We start from the raw sequence: 15,643 nt of genomic DNA, 5'->3' as shown, positions 1-15,643 counted from the left end.
CAGCGGGACTGGGACACTCCCCTGTCCCAAAACTCTGCATCCTGAGGGACACCAGATCCATAAAACCGCTGGATCCCAGGCTGGGATGCCCCAGCCCCAATTTGGGGCAAATCCCCCTTTTTTTTGGGTGCTCCAACCACCCTCCGGCCAAAGCAGGACCCTTCGGATGCGATTTCCCGATCCCACAGACCCCAGGTGTCCCCCGGGCCCCCCCCCAAATCCGGCCGGGAATGTCCCGGCCCCCCCCGCGGGACCCCTCCCATCCCGGTTTTCCGCCAGTCCCGGGGGATTCGGGGCTGACTCATTCCCGGGGTGCCCCAAGAGGCTTTTTGGGGACCTCACGTGCCCCCTGTGGGCCCCGCGCGCCCCCCCCCCGTGCCTCAGTTTCCCCTTCCGGGGCTCCCGGGCTCCAGTGGGAGCCTGGGATTGGCTGGGATAGGCTGGGATCGGCTGGGATCAGCTGGGATCCACTGGGAGTGGCTGGGATCTGCTGGGTTGCACTGGGATTGGCTGAGATCCACCGGGATCAGCTGGGATCAGCTGGGATCGGCCAGGATCTGCCGGGATCAGCTGGGATTGACCGGGATGCTCCGGGATGTGCTGGGATTGGCCGGGATCCGCCGAGATCTGCTGGGATTGGCCAGGATTGGCCGGGATCCACTGGGATTGGCCGGGATCTGCTGGGATCGGCCGGGATTGGCCCAGATTGGTCAGGAACCACTGGGATCGGCCGGGATTGGCCGGGATCTGCTGGGATCGGCCGGGATCCGCTGGGATCCCCGCGGGATGAGCCGGCCTGGCAGATCCGCCCTGCCCGGGCGGATTTTGGGATCGCCGCGGGTTGGGAACGGCGATTCCCGGGATTTTGGGGTGCGGGAGGAGCCGCGCGGGGATCCGGGGGCGGCTCCACCCCAGAACGGGCCGGAGAAGCCCAAATTCCTTCTCCGACCCCAAAAAGGAGCCGGATCCCCCCAAAGGATCCCCCCCCTCGGGGGTGGGGACCCCGAGGTGACCCCGAACCCCTGGGGGGGTCCCCAGGGCCACTCACGGGGGTCGGGGGGATTTTGGGAGGATTTTGGGGGGATTTTGGGGTGATTTTGGGGGGATTTTGGGGGACCCACTTGGCCACCAGGGCGTTGATGGAGCCGGTGAGGAGCAGGAGCGTGACCACGCCCAGCTGGTACCTGGCCACGCCCACAGCGGGGCCTCGCCCACAGCCAGGACACGCCCACCGACCACACCCCGTCAGCCAAATGGGGACACGCCCCAATGGCCACGCCCACTTATTTGAAACCCCGCCCCTGACCGATCTGGCCATAAGGCAATGGGGGGGGGGAAATCTGTGGGACCACGCCCCCTAATTTGCATAACCACGCCCTCACACCGATGCTGCTGCTCTCGGGGATTGTGTCCTGGAATTCTGTCCCGGGATTGTGTCCTGGAATTCTGTCCCAGAATTCTGTCCCAGGATTCTGTCCCGGGATTTCTGTCCCGGAATTGTGTCCTGGAATTCTGTCCTAGGAATTCTGTCCCGGGATTTCTGTCCCGGGAATTCTGTCCCAGGGATTCTGTCCCAGAATTCTGTCCCGGGATTTCTGTCCCGGAATTGTGTCCTGGAATTCTGTCCTGGGAGTTCTATCCCAGAATTCTGTCCCGGGGATTCTGTCCTGGGGATTCTGTTCCGGAATTCTGTCCCGGGATTCTGTCCTGGGAGTTCTCTCCTGGGGATTTTGTCCCAGAATTCTGTCCTGGGATTTCTGTCCTGGAATTCTGCCCCGGGGATTCTGTCCTGGGAGTTCTGTCCTGGGGATTCTGTCCCGAGATTATCTCTGGGAATTCTGTCCTGGAATTCCATCCCGGGATTCTGTCCTGGGGATTCTGTCCCGAGATTATCTCTGGAAGTTTTGTCCTGAGGATTCTGTCCTGGGAATTCTGTCCTGGGAATTCTGTCCCAGGAATTCTGTCTCGGGAATTCTGTCCTGGGGATTCTGTCCCGGGATTTCTGTCCCGGGATTTCTGACCCAGGAATTCTGTCCTGTCCCGGGAATTCTGTCTCGGGGGTTTTGTGCCGGGGATTCTTTTCTGGGAAGTCTGTCCTGGGAATTGCTGTCCTGGGGATTTCTGTCCCGGGATTTCTTTCCCGGAATTCTGTCCTGCGAGTTCTGTCCTGGGGATTCTGTCCCGAGAGTCTCTTTGGGAATTCTGTCCCGGGAATTCTGCCCTGGCAATTCTGTCCTGGGAATTCTGTCCTGGTGATTCCCATCCCGGCGATCCCCGTCCCGGGAATTCCCATCCCGGTGATTCCTGTCCCGGTGCCACCGCGCCCTTGTCGCGTGTCCCCTCCGTGTCCCCCCCTTGTCCCCTCCGTGTCCCCTCCCGTGTCCCCGCCGGGTCCCCGCGCGCCCGGCAGGTGGCGCTGTCGGAGCGGGGCCGGGATCGCCGGGAGCCATTCCCGGGATTCGGGACCCGCAGGGATAAACCCGGGATAAACCCGGTCCGGGATAAACCCGGCTGGGATAAACTCGGGATAAACCCGGCTGGGATAAACCCGGGATACACCCGGCCCGGGATAAACCCGGCTGGGATAAACCCGGGATAAACCCGGCCCTGGATAAACCCGGCTGGGATAAACCCGGGATAAAGCTACCTGGGATAAACCCGGCTGGGATAAACCCGGCTGGGATAAACCCGGGATAAAGCTACCTGGGATAAACCCGGCTGGGATAAACCTGGGATAAACCAGTCCGGGATAAACCTGCTCAGGATAAACCCGGCTGGGATAAACCCGGGATAAACCTGTCCGGGATAAACCCGGCTGGGATAAACCCGGGGTACACCCGGGCCGGGATAAACCCGGCTGGGATAAACCCGGGATAAAGCTACCTGGGATAAACCCGGCTGGGATAAACCCGGCTGGGATAAACCCGGGATAAACCTGTCCGGGATAAACCTGCACAGACTAAACCTGTCTGGCATAAACCCGGGATAAACCTGCCTGGGATAAACTCAGGATAAACCTGCCCGGGATAAATCTACCTGGGATAAACCTGCCCAGGATAAATCTGTCTGGGATAAACCCGGGATAAACCTGTCTGTGATACACCTGTCTGAGATAAACACGGGATAAACATACCTGGGGTAAACCTGTCTGGGATAAACCTGCCCAGGATAAATTTGTCTGGATAAACCTGACCGGCGTAAACCCGGGATAAACCTGACCAGGAAAAACCCGCCTGGGATAAACCCGGGATAAACCTGACCAGGAAAAACCTGCCTGGGATAAACCCGGGATAAACCTGAGTAGGAAAAACCCGCCTGGGATAAACCCGGGATAAACCTTACCAGGAAAAACCTGCCTGGGATAAACCCGGGATAAACCTGACCAGGAAAAACCTGCCTGGGATAAACCCGGGATAAACCTGACCAGGAAAAACCTGCCTGGGATAAACCCGGGATAAACCTGACCAGGAAAAACCTGCCTGGGATAAACCCGGGATAAACCTGACCAGGATAAACCTGCCTGGGATAAACCCGGGATAAACCTGACCAGGAAAAACCTGCCTGGGATAAACCCGGGATAAACCTGAGTAGGAAAAACCCGCCTGGGATAAACCCGGGATAAACCTTACCAGGAAAAACCTGCCTGGGATAAACCCGGGATAAACCTGACCAGGAAAAACCTGCCTGGGATAAACCCGGGATAAACCTGAGTAGGAAAAACCCGCCTGGGATAAACCCGGGATAAACCTTACCAGGAAAAACCTGCCTGGGATAAACCCGGGATAAACCTGACCAGGAAAAACCTGCCTGGGATAAACCCGGGATAAACCTGAGTAGGAAAAACCCGCCTGGGATAAACCCGGGATAAACCTTACCAGGAAAAACCTGCCTGGGATAAACCCGGGATAAACCTGACCAGGAAAAACCTGCCTGGGATAAACCCGCGATAAACCTGACCAGGAAAAACCTGCCTGGGATAAACCCGCGATAAACCTGACCAGGAAAAACCCACCTGGCATAAACCCGGGATAAACCTGACCAGGATAAACCTGCCTGGGATAAACCCGGGATAAACCTGACCAGGAAAAACCTCCCAAGGACCCAGGGGATCGGGATCCTCCTTTCCCAGATCCCGAGGGAATTACTGGAGGCAAAGTCAAGGTCCCAGGGGATTGGGATCCTCCTTTCCCAGATCCCGAGGGAATTACTGGAGGCAAAGTCAAGGACCCAGGGGATCGGGATCCTCCTTTCCCAGATCCCGAGGGAATTACTGGAGGCAAAGTCAAGGTCCCAGGGGATTGGGATCCTCCTTTCCCAGATCCCCAGGGAATTACTGGAGGCAAAGTCAAGGTCCCAGGGGATCGGGATCCTCCTTTCCCAGCCCCTCCTCCCTCTCCACATCCCTCGGGAAGATCCCAGGCACTCCCGAGCTTCCATCAATCCTTTATTTCTCTCTCCAAGGAATGGAGCCCCGCAGGACAAATCAGCTTTGGCATGAGAACCAGGGAACCCTTCCCGGCGGGAATCGGGTGCCCCTGGATGAGGAAGATGCAGAAATTCCTCCCTGGAATCGTCAGGAAGTGCCCCCCGAGCCTCCTCTCCGACGGATATTTCTGGAATTCCACGGGCAGCGCCGTTGGTCATAAATATCCTCTGGAATCTCACAAGTGGACAGCGGAAGGATCAGAAATCCATGGATTTCCCCTCTCTGGAAAGGTGACAGAACATCCCCAAAGTCCCCCCGTGCCACCTCCAGGCCTCCAGGACGGTCCCCGCCGTGTCCCCCCCGTGTCCCCCAGAGGGGGCTTTGGGTGCTGGGGGGGGAAAATCCCACCCTGGAACGGCGGGAATGGGAAAAGAGGGAAACTTTCCTTCCCTGCCGGGGTGGTGGTGACAGAGGTGACCCCCGGGGTATCCCGGGGAATTCCGGGAGTATCCCAGGAGTGAGGGTGGTTGTGGGAAGGGGTGTGGAGGAGAGGACGGAGAAGTGTTGTAATATCCCAAATTTCCCCCAAATGCCTCTCTGAGGGAAAGATTCCATCCCCGGAGTCCTGGTGAGGGTGGGAACGGGGATCCCGGGGGATAACTGTCCCCAAAATTCCTCCCTGAGGGAAAAATTCCATTCCCAGAGTCCCAGTGAGGATGGAGATGGGGATCCAAGGGGAAAATATCTCAAAGAAACCTCCCTGAGGGGAACAATTCCATCCCTGGAGCCTTGGGGAGGATGGAGATGGGGATCCCATGGGAAAACATCCCAAATTTTCCCCAAAATCTCTTCCCAGGAGGAGCAATTCCATCTCTGGAGCCTTAGGGGAGGATGGAAATGGGGATCCCATCGGAAAATATCCCAAATTTTCCCCAAAATACCTTCCCAGGAGGAACAACTCTATCCCCAGAGCTTTGGAGAGAATGGAAATGGGGATCCCAAGGGAAAATACCCTGGATTATCCCTAAAAAAAAACACTCTGAGGGAAATAATGCCATCCCTGGAGCCTTGGGGAGGATGGAGACGGGGATCCCAGGGGACAATATCCCAATCTGTCCCCAAAACACCTTCCCGAGGGGATCAATCCCATCCCCAGACCCTCGGCACGGGGGGACACGGAAATCCTGCGGGATCAGCCGGCCTCCCGTGGATGATTCCCGTTCAATCCCGAGGTCTCCCAGCTCTGCCCCCCTATGAGTTCGGGTTAAGACAGCCCCAAATCCCAGGGTTTGGAGCAGCCTACGTGACTCCCGGCTGCTTTTCCGGGCGGCTGCTGATGTGGAAAAGCTCCGGCTAAGCCCCTCTTAGCCTGATTTCCGCGGCCGTCGCGTCCCTCTGCGCTTCCCGGGGAATTCCCGAGGATCCGGAGCGTGGAGAGGCCAGGGCCGGCTGCCCACAGTGGGAGGTGCCCCTCAATCCCGCCGCTCTCCCAAGTTTCACATTTTCAAGGAGTGGTTGTTTTTTTTTTTTTTTTTTTTTTTTTTTTTTTGTTTTTTTTTTTTGTTTTTTTTTTTGTTTTTTTTTTTTGTGAAATTAAAATCCAAGAGTTTTTAAATTAAAATCCATTCCGGAGCCAACAGGGACGGCCTCGCTCCGGCGTCATTCCCGAGTCCGGAGCGGCTTCCTCCCGCTCCGGGAGGGATCCGGGCCGGGGGGCTCGGGGGGCTACACGGAGCTGCGGCGCTTGGCGAATCCCGGGAACGCCGCCAGGCTCTGGAGCCCGGTGGACACGGAGCTGATGGCGGAGCGCCGGGAGCGGCAGAAGCACCGGTGCTCCGGCGTCTCGGGACAGCGGGCGGGCGAGGAGTGGCTGCGCTCCACGCCCGTGTCCGAGCTGGACAAATCCCTGGGAATGATCATGGGGATGGAATACTGCAGCTTCTCGCGGCTCTTGTACCACAGGCACGAGCACACCGACTGGAAGTGCAGCACCTCGGCGTAGACGTTCCGGAAGCCGCTCTCGGCCGGGGCCACCGCGGCGGCCTCGGGGACGGAGGCCGCGGCGCCGGGGCGAGCGGCCCGGCTGAGCAGCGCCCGCTGCTCGGCGTCGCGGCGCTCGTCCTCGGCGTTCATGGTCATGAAGCGCAGCACCACGAGGTTGAGGAAGGCGCCGATGACCGTCAGCCCCGTGAGGATGTAGACGAAGCTGAAGGCCACGTACTGCGGCTGCGTCTGCAGCGCCTGGTCCTTCTGCAGCGCCACGTAGTCGCCGAAGCCGATGGTGGTCAGCGTGATGAAGCAGTAGTAGTAGGCCTGGAAGAAGCTCCAGTTCTCGTAGTGCGAGAAGGCGGCGGCGCCGATGCAGAGCGTGCTGACGCACGAGAAGAAGCCGATGGTCACCATGTTGGCCATGGACACCTCCGGCCGCCGCATGCCCAGGCGCTTCTTGAGGCGGCGCAGCAGCGAGCGCACCAGGGTGTTGATGCGCTCGCCCAGGCTCTGGAACATCACCAGCGTCAGGGGGATGCCCAGCAGCGCGTAGAGCATGCAGAAAACCTTCCCGCCGTCCGTGCTGGGCGCCGCGTGCCCGTAGCCTGGGGGGGAAAGGGAGAGCGGGGTCGGATCCGCGGTCCCGGCGGGGATGGGGAGCGGGGAATGTCGGTGGGAAGCACGGGGAGGGCTGCGGGATCCCACAGTGGTTGGGTGGGAGGGGAGCGTAGAGCTCGTCCCATTCCAAGCTCGACACCTCCCACCGTCCCAGGGTGCTCCAACCTGGTCTTGGGCACTGCCAGGGATTCTCTGGGAATTCCAGCCCAGCCGGGAATTCCTTCCCAAGATCCCAAAATCCCAAGCTCCCCTTTCCCACTGGAAGCCATTCCCTGGCTCCTGGCCCTCCAGCCCTTCCCCAAATTCCAGCTCTCCTTTCCCTCTGGAAAAGGCTCCAAGGATTCCCTGGATCCTTCCCCGATCCAGCTGCACATTCCCAGCTCTCCCAGCCTGGCATTGGATCCAGCCCCATCCCAACTCCTCTTTGAGAAGGAATTTTGGGATCCAGGGGCTTCACTGAGAATCCAGGACTCCAGGAAGGGTCTCCCTTCCCTTTTCCATCCCCAAATTCCATAAAAATCCCTTGGGATGGATCCTGAGTGTCCTTGATCCCAGAATCCCGGAATGGTTTGGATGGGATCCATGGATCTTCAATCCCATCCCAGGGACACTTCCCACGATCCCAGGGTGATCCAAATCCACCCTTGGACACTGTCAGGGATCCAGGGATTCTCTGGGAATTCCAGCCCAGCCGGGAATTCCTTCCCAAGATCCCAAAATCCCAAGCTTCCCTTTCCCACTGGAAGCCATTCCCTGGCTCCTGGCCCTCCAGCCCTTCCCCAAATTCCAGCTCTCCTGGAGCCCCTTTGGGATCGGGAAGGGGCTCCGAGGATTCCCTGGATCCTTCCCTGATCCAGCTGCGCATTCCCAGCTCTCCCAGCCCTGGATCCAGCCCAATCCCAGCTCCTCTCCGAGAAAGAGTTTTCGGAGTGAGGAGCTTCACTTGGACTCTCAGGACTCCAGGAAGGGTCTCCCTTCCCTTTTCCTCCCTTTTCTATAAAAATCCCTCTGAACGGGTTCTGAGCGTCCTTTATCATGGAATCATGGGGTGGTTTGGGTGGGAAGGGACCTCAAATCCCATCCCATTCCAACCCCGACTCCCTCCACCGTCCCAGGCTGCTCCAAGCTCCCTCCAGCATTTCCTTGGACACTCCCAGGGATCCAGGGGCAGCCACAGCTCCTCTGGGAATGCTGTGCCAGTGGCGACCTTTGGGTGCGCCCTTGGGTGGGGGCACCTTCCCCATCCCTGGGTTTGGGAAAATTCCCAAAATTCCCACCCCAGACTCGCCGCAGATGGGGAAATCAGGGATTTCGGAGGCCTCCAGGGCCGAGCGCTCCGTCTGCCCCCCGTCACCCCCCTGTCCCCTGCCCCGGTGCCCCAGTTCCCGTCATCCGGGGGCTGCATCCGCATCCAGCCCCGGGAGCAGCTGCGCTCCCGTAATCCCCCGCCGCTGCAGACGGGATTTATCCCGCTCCGTGCCCTCCCGGATGGATCCCGGGATGCCGCGGGCAGGGCCAGCGCAGGCCTTGGGCAGGGGAGGCAGGGACCAGCTGCTCCCGTTTCCTGTCCCTTTTCCTGTCCCTGTCCCTTTCCTCCTTTTCCTTTTTTTCTTTTTCCTTTTCCTTTTCCATCCTCTTCCCTCTCCCTTTCCAATCCCTTTCCTTCTCTTTCTCTTTCTTACTTTCCCATTCTCTTTCTTCTTTCTCATTTTTTTCTTTTTCCCTTTCTTCCTTTTTCTCCTTTTCCTTTTCCTCCTTTCCCTTTTCCTCCTTTCCCTTTATCTTTCCATATAATTTTTCTTTCCCTTCCTCTTCTTCCTCTTCCTTTTTTCCCTTTCCTTTTTTCCTTTTACTTTTTCCTTTCCTTTTCCTTTTCCAATTCCTTTCTGATCACTTTTCCTTCTTTTTCTTACCTTCCTTTTCCTTCCCTTTCCTACTTTCCCTTCCTCTTTTTTCTCATTTTCCTCCTTTTCCTTCTTTTCCTCCTTTTCCTCCCATTTTTTCCTTTTCCTCCTTTTCCTTTCCCTCCACCTTTCCTTTTCCCTTTCTTTCTTTTTCTTACTTTCCCTTTCTCTTTTCCCTTTCCCTTTCCCTGGAAAACCAGGAGCGGGCAGGAACAGGAAGGAGACTCCAAACCTCTTCCCTTGGACTTGGAGCATTCCTGGGCCCTTTTTCCAAGGCCTATCCCAGCCGCAATCCCAGACCAGTCCCCAGACCCCCCAGGAATGCCAAGAGGAGCTCATCCTGTCTGTAATCCCGATCCCGAGTCCCTAATCCCGATTCCAAGTCCCTAATCCCAATCCTGAGTCGCTAATCCTGATCCTGAGTATCTAATCCTGATCCTGAGTCCCTAATACCAATCCTGAGGCCCTAATCCTGATCCTAAATTTCTAATCCTGATCCCAAGTCCCTAATCCCAATCCTGAGTCCCTAATATCAATCCTGAGTATCTAATCCTGATCCTGAGTCCCTAATACCAATCCTGAGGCCCTAATCCTGATCCTAAATCTCTAATCCCGATCCCAAATCCCTAATCCCAATCCTGAGTCCCTAATTTCAATCCCATGTCCCTAATCCCAATCCTGAGTCCCTAATCTCAATCCTGAGTCCCTAATACTGATCCTGAGTCCCTAATCCTGATCCTGAGTCTCTAATCCTGATCCTGAGTCCCTAATCCAAATCCTGAGTCCCTAATTTTGATCCCGTGTCCTTCCCGATCCTGAGTCCCTAATCCCAATCCCGAGTCCCTAATCCTGATCCCATGTCCCTAATCCCAATCTCATGTCCCTAATCCCAATCCTGAGTCCCTAATCCTGATCCTGAGTCCCTAATCCCAATCCCGAGTCCCTAATCCCAATCCTGAGTCCCCCTCACTGCTGTCCTCCGGGGGACACGGGTGGAGCTGGAGCGAGGGGAAAACCGGGATCGTGGGATCTCCTGCAAGGAGAGGAGATGGGACCCGTGCCGTGGGATCCGCTCTGCGTGGGACACGGGGATGGAATTCATGGAGAGGGAATCCATTGGAGGGGGAATCCATGGAGAGGGAATCTGTGGGAGGGAATCCATGGGAGGGAATCCATTGGAGAGGGAATCCACGGAGAGGAAATCCATTGGAGAGGGAATCCATGAGGAGGGAATCCATGGGGAGGGAATCGATGGGAGGGAATCCATTGGAGAGGGAATCCATTGGAGAGGGAACCCATTGGAGAGGGAATCCATGAGGAGGGAATCCATGGGGAGGGAATGGAGAGCGAATCCATGGAGAGGGAATCCACTGGAGAGGGAATCCATGGAGGGGGAATCCATGGAGAGGGAAGCCATGGGAGGGAATCCTTGGAGAGGGAATCGATGGGAGGGAATCGATGGGAGGGAATCCATGGAGTGGGAATGGAGAGCGAATCCATGGAGAGGGAATCCACTGGAGAGGGAATCCATGGGCAGGAATCCATGGAAAGGGAATCAATGGGAGGGAATCCATTGGTGATGGAATCCATGGAGAGGGAATCCACTGGAGAGGGAATCCATGGGATGGAATCCATGGAGAGGGAATCGATGGGAGGGAATCCATGGGAGGGAATCCATGGGAGGGAATGGAGAGCGAATCCATGGAGAGGGAATCCACTGGAGAGGGAATCCATGGGAGGGAATCCATGGGATGGAATCCATTGGAGAGGGAATCCATGGAGAGAGAATCCATTGGAGAGAGAATCCATGGGCGGGAATCCATGGAAAGGGAATCAATGGGAGGGAATCCATTGGTGATGGAATCCATGGAGAGGGAATCCACTGGAGAGGGAATCCATGGAGAGGGAATCGATGGGAGGGAATCCATTGGAGAGGGAATCCATGGAGAGGGAATCGATGGGAGGGAATCCATTGGAGAGGGAATCTATTGGATGGAATCCATTGGAGAGAGAGTCCATGGAGAGGGAATCCATGGAAAGAGAATCGATGGGAGGGAATCCATGGAGAGGGAATCCATGGAGAGGGAATCCATTGGAGAGGGAATCGATGGGAGGGAATCCATGGAGAGGGAATCGATGGGAGGGAATCCATTGGAGAGGGAATCGATGGGAGGGAATCCATGGGGAGGGAATCCATGGGAGGGAATGGAGAGGGAATCCATGGAGAGGGAATCCACTGGAGAGGGAATCCATGGAGGGGGAATCCATGGAGAGGGAATCGATGGGAGGGAATCCATTGGAGAGGGAATCCATGGAGAGGGAATCCATTGGAGAGGGAATCGATGGGAGGGAATCGTGGCAGAGTGAGCAACACCTGAGAGTGGCACCTGAGATCATGTCTGGAGAGCAACACCTGAGCATCACCAAAAATCATCACCAGAGCATCACAGAGCAGCACCTGGGAAACAGCTGGGAATCACCTGGGAATCACCTGGGAATCACCTGGGAAACACCTGGGGAACACCTGGGCAACAGCTGGGAAACACCTGGGAAACAGCTGGGAAACACCTGGGAAACACCTGGGAATAACCTGGGAAACACCTGGGAAACAGCTGGGAAACACCTGGGAAACACCTGGGAATAACCTGGGAAACACCTGGGAAACACCTGGGCAACAGCTGGGAAACACCTGGGGAACAGCTGGGAAACACCTGGGCAACAGCTGGGAAACACCTGGGAAACAGCTGGGAAACACCTGGGAAACAGCTGGGAAACACCTGGGAAACACCTGGGAATAACCTGGGAAACACCTGAGGAACACCTGGGCAACAGCTGGGAAACACCTGGGGAACAGCTGGGAAACACCTGGGGAACAGCTGGGAAACACCTGGGAAACACCTGGGAAACACCTGGGAAACACCTGGGAAACACCTGGGAAACACCTGGGCAACACCTGGGTAACACCTGGGTAACACCTGGGGAACACCTGGGGAACACCTGGGAAACACCTGGGCAACACCTGGGTAACACCTGGGGAACACCTGGGTAACACCTGGGCAACACCTGGGAATCACCTGGGGAACACCTGGGAGCATCACCAGAGATGTCACCTGAGCATCACTGGAACATCACCTGAGCAAGCATCACCTGCGAGCATCCCCTGAGCTTCACCTGGGGCCACCACATCAGAGCGTCACCAGAAAACATCACCTGAGCAGCACCTGAGCATCACTGGAACATCACCTGAGCATCACTGGAACATCACCTGAGCAGGACCTGAGCATCACTGGAACATCACCTGAGCATCACCTGAGCATCACTGGAACATCACCTGAGCATCACTGGAACATCACCTGAGCAGGACCTGAGCATCACTGGAACATCACCTGAGCATCACTGGAACATCACCTGAGCAGCACTGGAACATCACCTGAGCATCACCTGAGCATCACTGGAACATCACCTGAGAAACACCTGGGGAGAATCACCTGGGAGCGTCATCTGGACATCGCTGCAGAGCAACACCTGAAATCATCCCCTGAGCATCCCCTGAGCATCACCTGAGGGAACCACCTGAGCAACACCAGAGCATCACCTGAGCATTGCCTGAAAGCATCACCTGTCAGCATCACCTGAGCAACACCTGAGAACTACCTGAGCATCACTGGAGCATCACCTGAGCATTGCCTGAAAGCATCACCTGGCAGCATCACCTGAGCAACACCTGAGCACCACCTGAGCACCACCTGAGCACCACCTGAGCATCACCTGGCAGCATCACCTCATCCATCCCTGCTCTGTGTGCCCCCTCCCTGCTCCTCGTGTCCGTCTCTCCCTGTTCCTTCCGTCCCTTCCCTCTTCCCTGTCTCCCTCTCTCCCCGTTCCTCATGTCCTTCTCACTCCTCGTGCCCCTTCCCTGTTCCTCTTGTCATTCCCTGTTCCTTGTGACCCTTCCCGGTTCATCGTGTCCCTTCCCTGTGTCCCTGCCCTGTTCCACGTGTCATTCCCTGTTCCTCTTGCCATTCCCTGTGTCCCTTCCCTATTCCTCTGGTCCATCTCTCCCTGCTCCTCTTGTCATTCCCTGCTCCTCGTGTCCCATCCCTGTGTCCCTGCCCTGCTCCTCATGTCCCTCTCTCCGTGTCCCTCTCTCCCCGTGTCCCTCTCTCCCGTGTCCCTCGTGTCCCTCTCTCCCGTGTCCCTCTCTCCGTGTCCCTCTCTCCCTGTGTCCCTCTCTCCCTCGTGTCCCTCTCTCCCGTGTCCCTCTCTCCCTCGTGTCCCTCTCTCCCTGTCCCTCGTGTCCCTCTCTCCCTGTCCCTCTCTCCGTGTCCCTCTCTCCCCGTGTCCCTCTCTCCCCGTGTCCCTCTCTCTCCCTGTCCCTCTCTCCCCGTGTCCCTCTCTCCCTGTCCCTCTCTCCCCGTGTCCCTCTCTCCCGTGTCCCTCTCTCTCCGTGTCCCTCTCTCCGTGTCCCTCTCTCTCCGTGTCCCTCTCTCCCTCGTGTCCCTCTCTCCCCGTGTCCCTCTCTCCGTGTCCCTCTCTCTCCGTGTCCCTCTCTCCCCGTGTCCCTCTCTCCCCGTGTCCCTCTCTCCCGTGTCCCTCGTGTCCCTCTCTCCCGTGTCCCTCTCTCCCTCGTGTCCCTCTCTCCCTGTCCCTCGTGTCCCTCTCTCCCTGTCCCTCTCTCCCTCGTGTCCCTCTCTCCCTGTCCCTCGTGTCCCTCTCTCCCTGTCCCTCTCTCCGTGTCCCTCTCTCCCCGTGTCCCTCTCTCCCTGTCCCTCTCTCCCTGTCCCTCTCTCCGTGTCCCTCTCTCCCCGTGTCCCTCTCTCCCTGTCCCTCTCTCCCTGTCCCTCTCTCCGTGTCCCTCTCTCCCCGTGTCCCTCTCTCCCTGTCCCTCTCTCCCTGTCCCTCTCTCCCTGTGTCCCTCTCTCCCCGTGTCCCTCTCTCCGTGTCCCTGTGTCCCTCTCTCCCTGTCCCTCTCTCCCGGTCCCTCTCTCCCTGTCCCTCTCTCCCCGTGTCCCTCTCTCCCTGTCCCTCTCTCCCTGTCCCTCTCTCCCTGTCCCTCGTGTCCCTCTCTCCCGTGTCCCTCTCTCCCCGTGTCCCTCTCTCCCTGTCCCTCTCTCCCTGTCCCTCTCTCCCTGTCCCTCGTGTCCCTCTCTCCGTGTCCCTCTCTCCCCGTGTCCCTCTCTCCCCGTGTCCCTCTCTCCGTGTCCCTGTGTCCCTCTCTCCCTGTCCCTCTCTCCCTGTCCCTCTCTCCCTCGTGTCCCTCTCTCCCGTGTCCCTCTCTCCCTGTGTCCCTCTCTCCCTGTGTCCCTCTCTCCCTGTGTCCCTCTCTCCCGTGTCCCTCTCTCCCTGTGTCCCTCTCTCCCCGTGTCCCTCTCTCCCTGTGTCCCTCTCTCCCTGTGTCCCTCTCTCCCTGTGTCCCTCTCTCCCGTGTCCCTCTCTCCCTGTCCCTCTCTCCCTGTCCCTCTCTCCCCGTGTCCCTCTCTCCCGTGTCCCTCTCTCCCGTGTCCCTCTCTCCCCGTGTCCCTCTCTCCCTGTCCCTCTCTCCCTGTCCCTCTCTCCCTGTCCCTCGTGTCCCTCTCCCCGTGTCCCTCTCTCCCCGTGTCCCTCTCTCCCTGTCCCTCTCTCCCTGTGTCCCTCTCTCCCTGTGTCCCTCTCTCCCGTGTCCCTCTCTCCGTGTCCCTCTCTCCCTGTCCCTCTCTCCCCGCTCCTCGCGCTCCATCCACTCTCACATCCCGAGCCCTCACCCCGCCCTCCGCCATCCCCTTCCCCGCAATTCCCAAATCTCCCCATTCCAGCTCTTTGGGATGGATTTTGGGATGGAGCCTCCAGCCGTGCCCACGGCTGCCTTTCCCAAAACCTCCCTGAGCACCCCCCCCCCGCCTTTTCCTGCCTCATTTTCCTGCCTCATTTTCCTGCCTGCTCCTGCCCTCTCCAGCCCTCTGCAGCCTCTCCATCCCTCCCCGGCCTCCCGGAGCTATTTTTAGCGCTCTTTCCCGAGGGAAGGGAGTTTATGAGCTCTCCGAGCGTCCGTCAATCCCCCGATCCCCCCCCCCCCCCCGTTCCCGGTTTTAGCAGGAGCTGCCTGAGCTCCGGCACGTCTGAGGATGGGGGGAAGGTCGGGAACGGCAGAAGAGGGAAAACCCCGGGAAACCGGCGCGGGGGTGACCCCCAAATCCCTCTGGGACCGGCGGGTGGCGAGGAATCGTGCAGGAGAGGAGGGCACATCCCAGCCGGGAATAAACCCAGGAATCCCGGCTCCTTTCCCACCTCCTGCCCCCCAATCCCTGCCGGCTCCCAGGGGCGTCCCGGGAGCGCAGCGGGGCCAGGCTGAGCCGGGATCCCGCTCCGGGATGGGCCGGGAGCAGGGATCGTGTCCCCAGGGAGGGAGGATGACACGTCCCGCAGGAACGCGGCCGATCCTGGCCTTTTTAGGGCCGGAGGAGCGGGGCTGGATCCGGCCCCGGAGCAGGTGCAGGGCTGGCCCCGGGCCCGGAGCGGATCCCGGCTGTCGGAGCGATGGATGGCCGGGATTAGCGGGACAGCTGCGGGAGCGGGCTGGGAACGGGCCGGGGGGCTGGCAGGGCAGGGAAGGATCTTTGGGAATGGGGCTGGAAGGGTGGGATTTAGGGAATGAGGCCTCCAGGAGGGACAGGGCGTGGGGCAGGGGATGGGGCAGGGGGATTTAGGGAATGGGGCAGGGGGATTTAGG

At 58.5% G+C, this 15,643-nt stretch overlaps 1 protein-coding gene across 1 annotated transcript in view; it reads right to left on the bottom strand.

Annotated features, from left to right (window-relative positions):
* Positions 1-15,643, bottom strand: part of OTOF (otoferlin) — a 218,906-nt gene that overhangs the window by 79,381 nt on the left and 123,882 nt on the right. The gene's annotated exons all lie outside the window — the stretch shown is intronic.

This window comes from Vidua chalybeata, chromosome 3 (genome assembly GCF_026979565.1).
Source record: "Vidua chalybeata isolate OUT-0048 chromosome 3, bVidCha1 merged haplotype, whole genome shotgun sequence".
NCBI lineage: Eukaryota > Metazoa > Chordata > Aves > Passeriformes > Viduidae > Vidua > Vidua chalybeata.
This window is presented reverse-complemented; position numbering and strand designations above follow the sequence as displayed.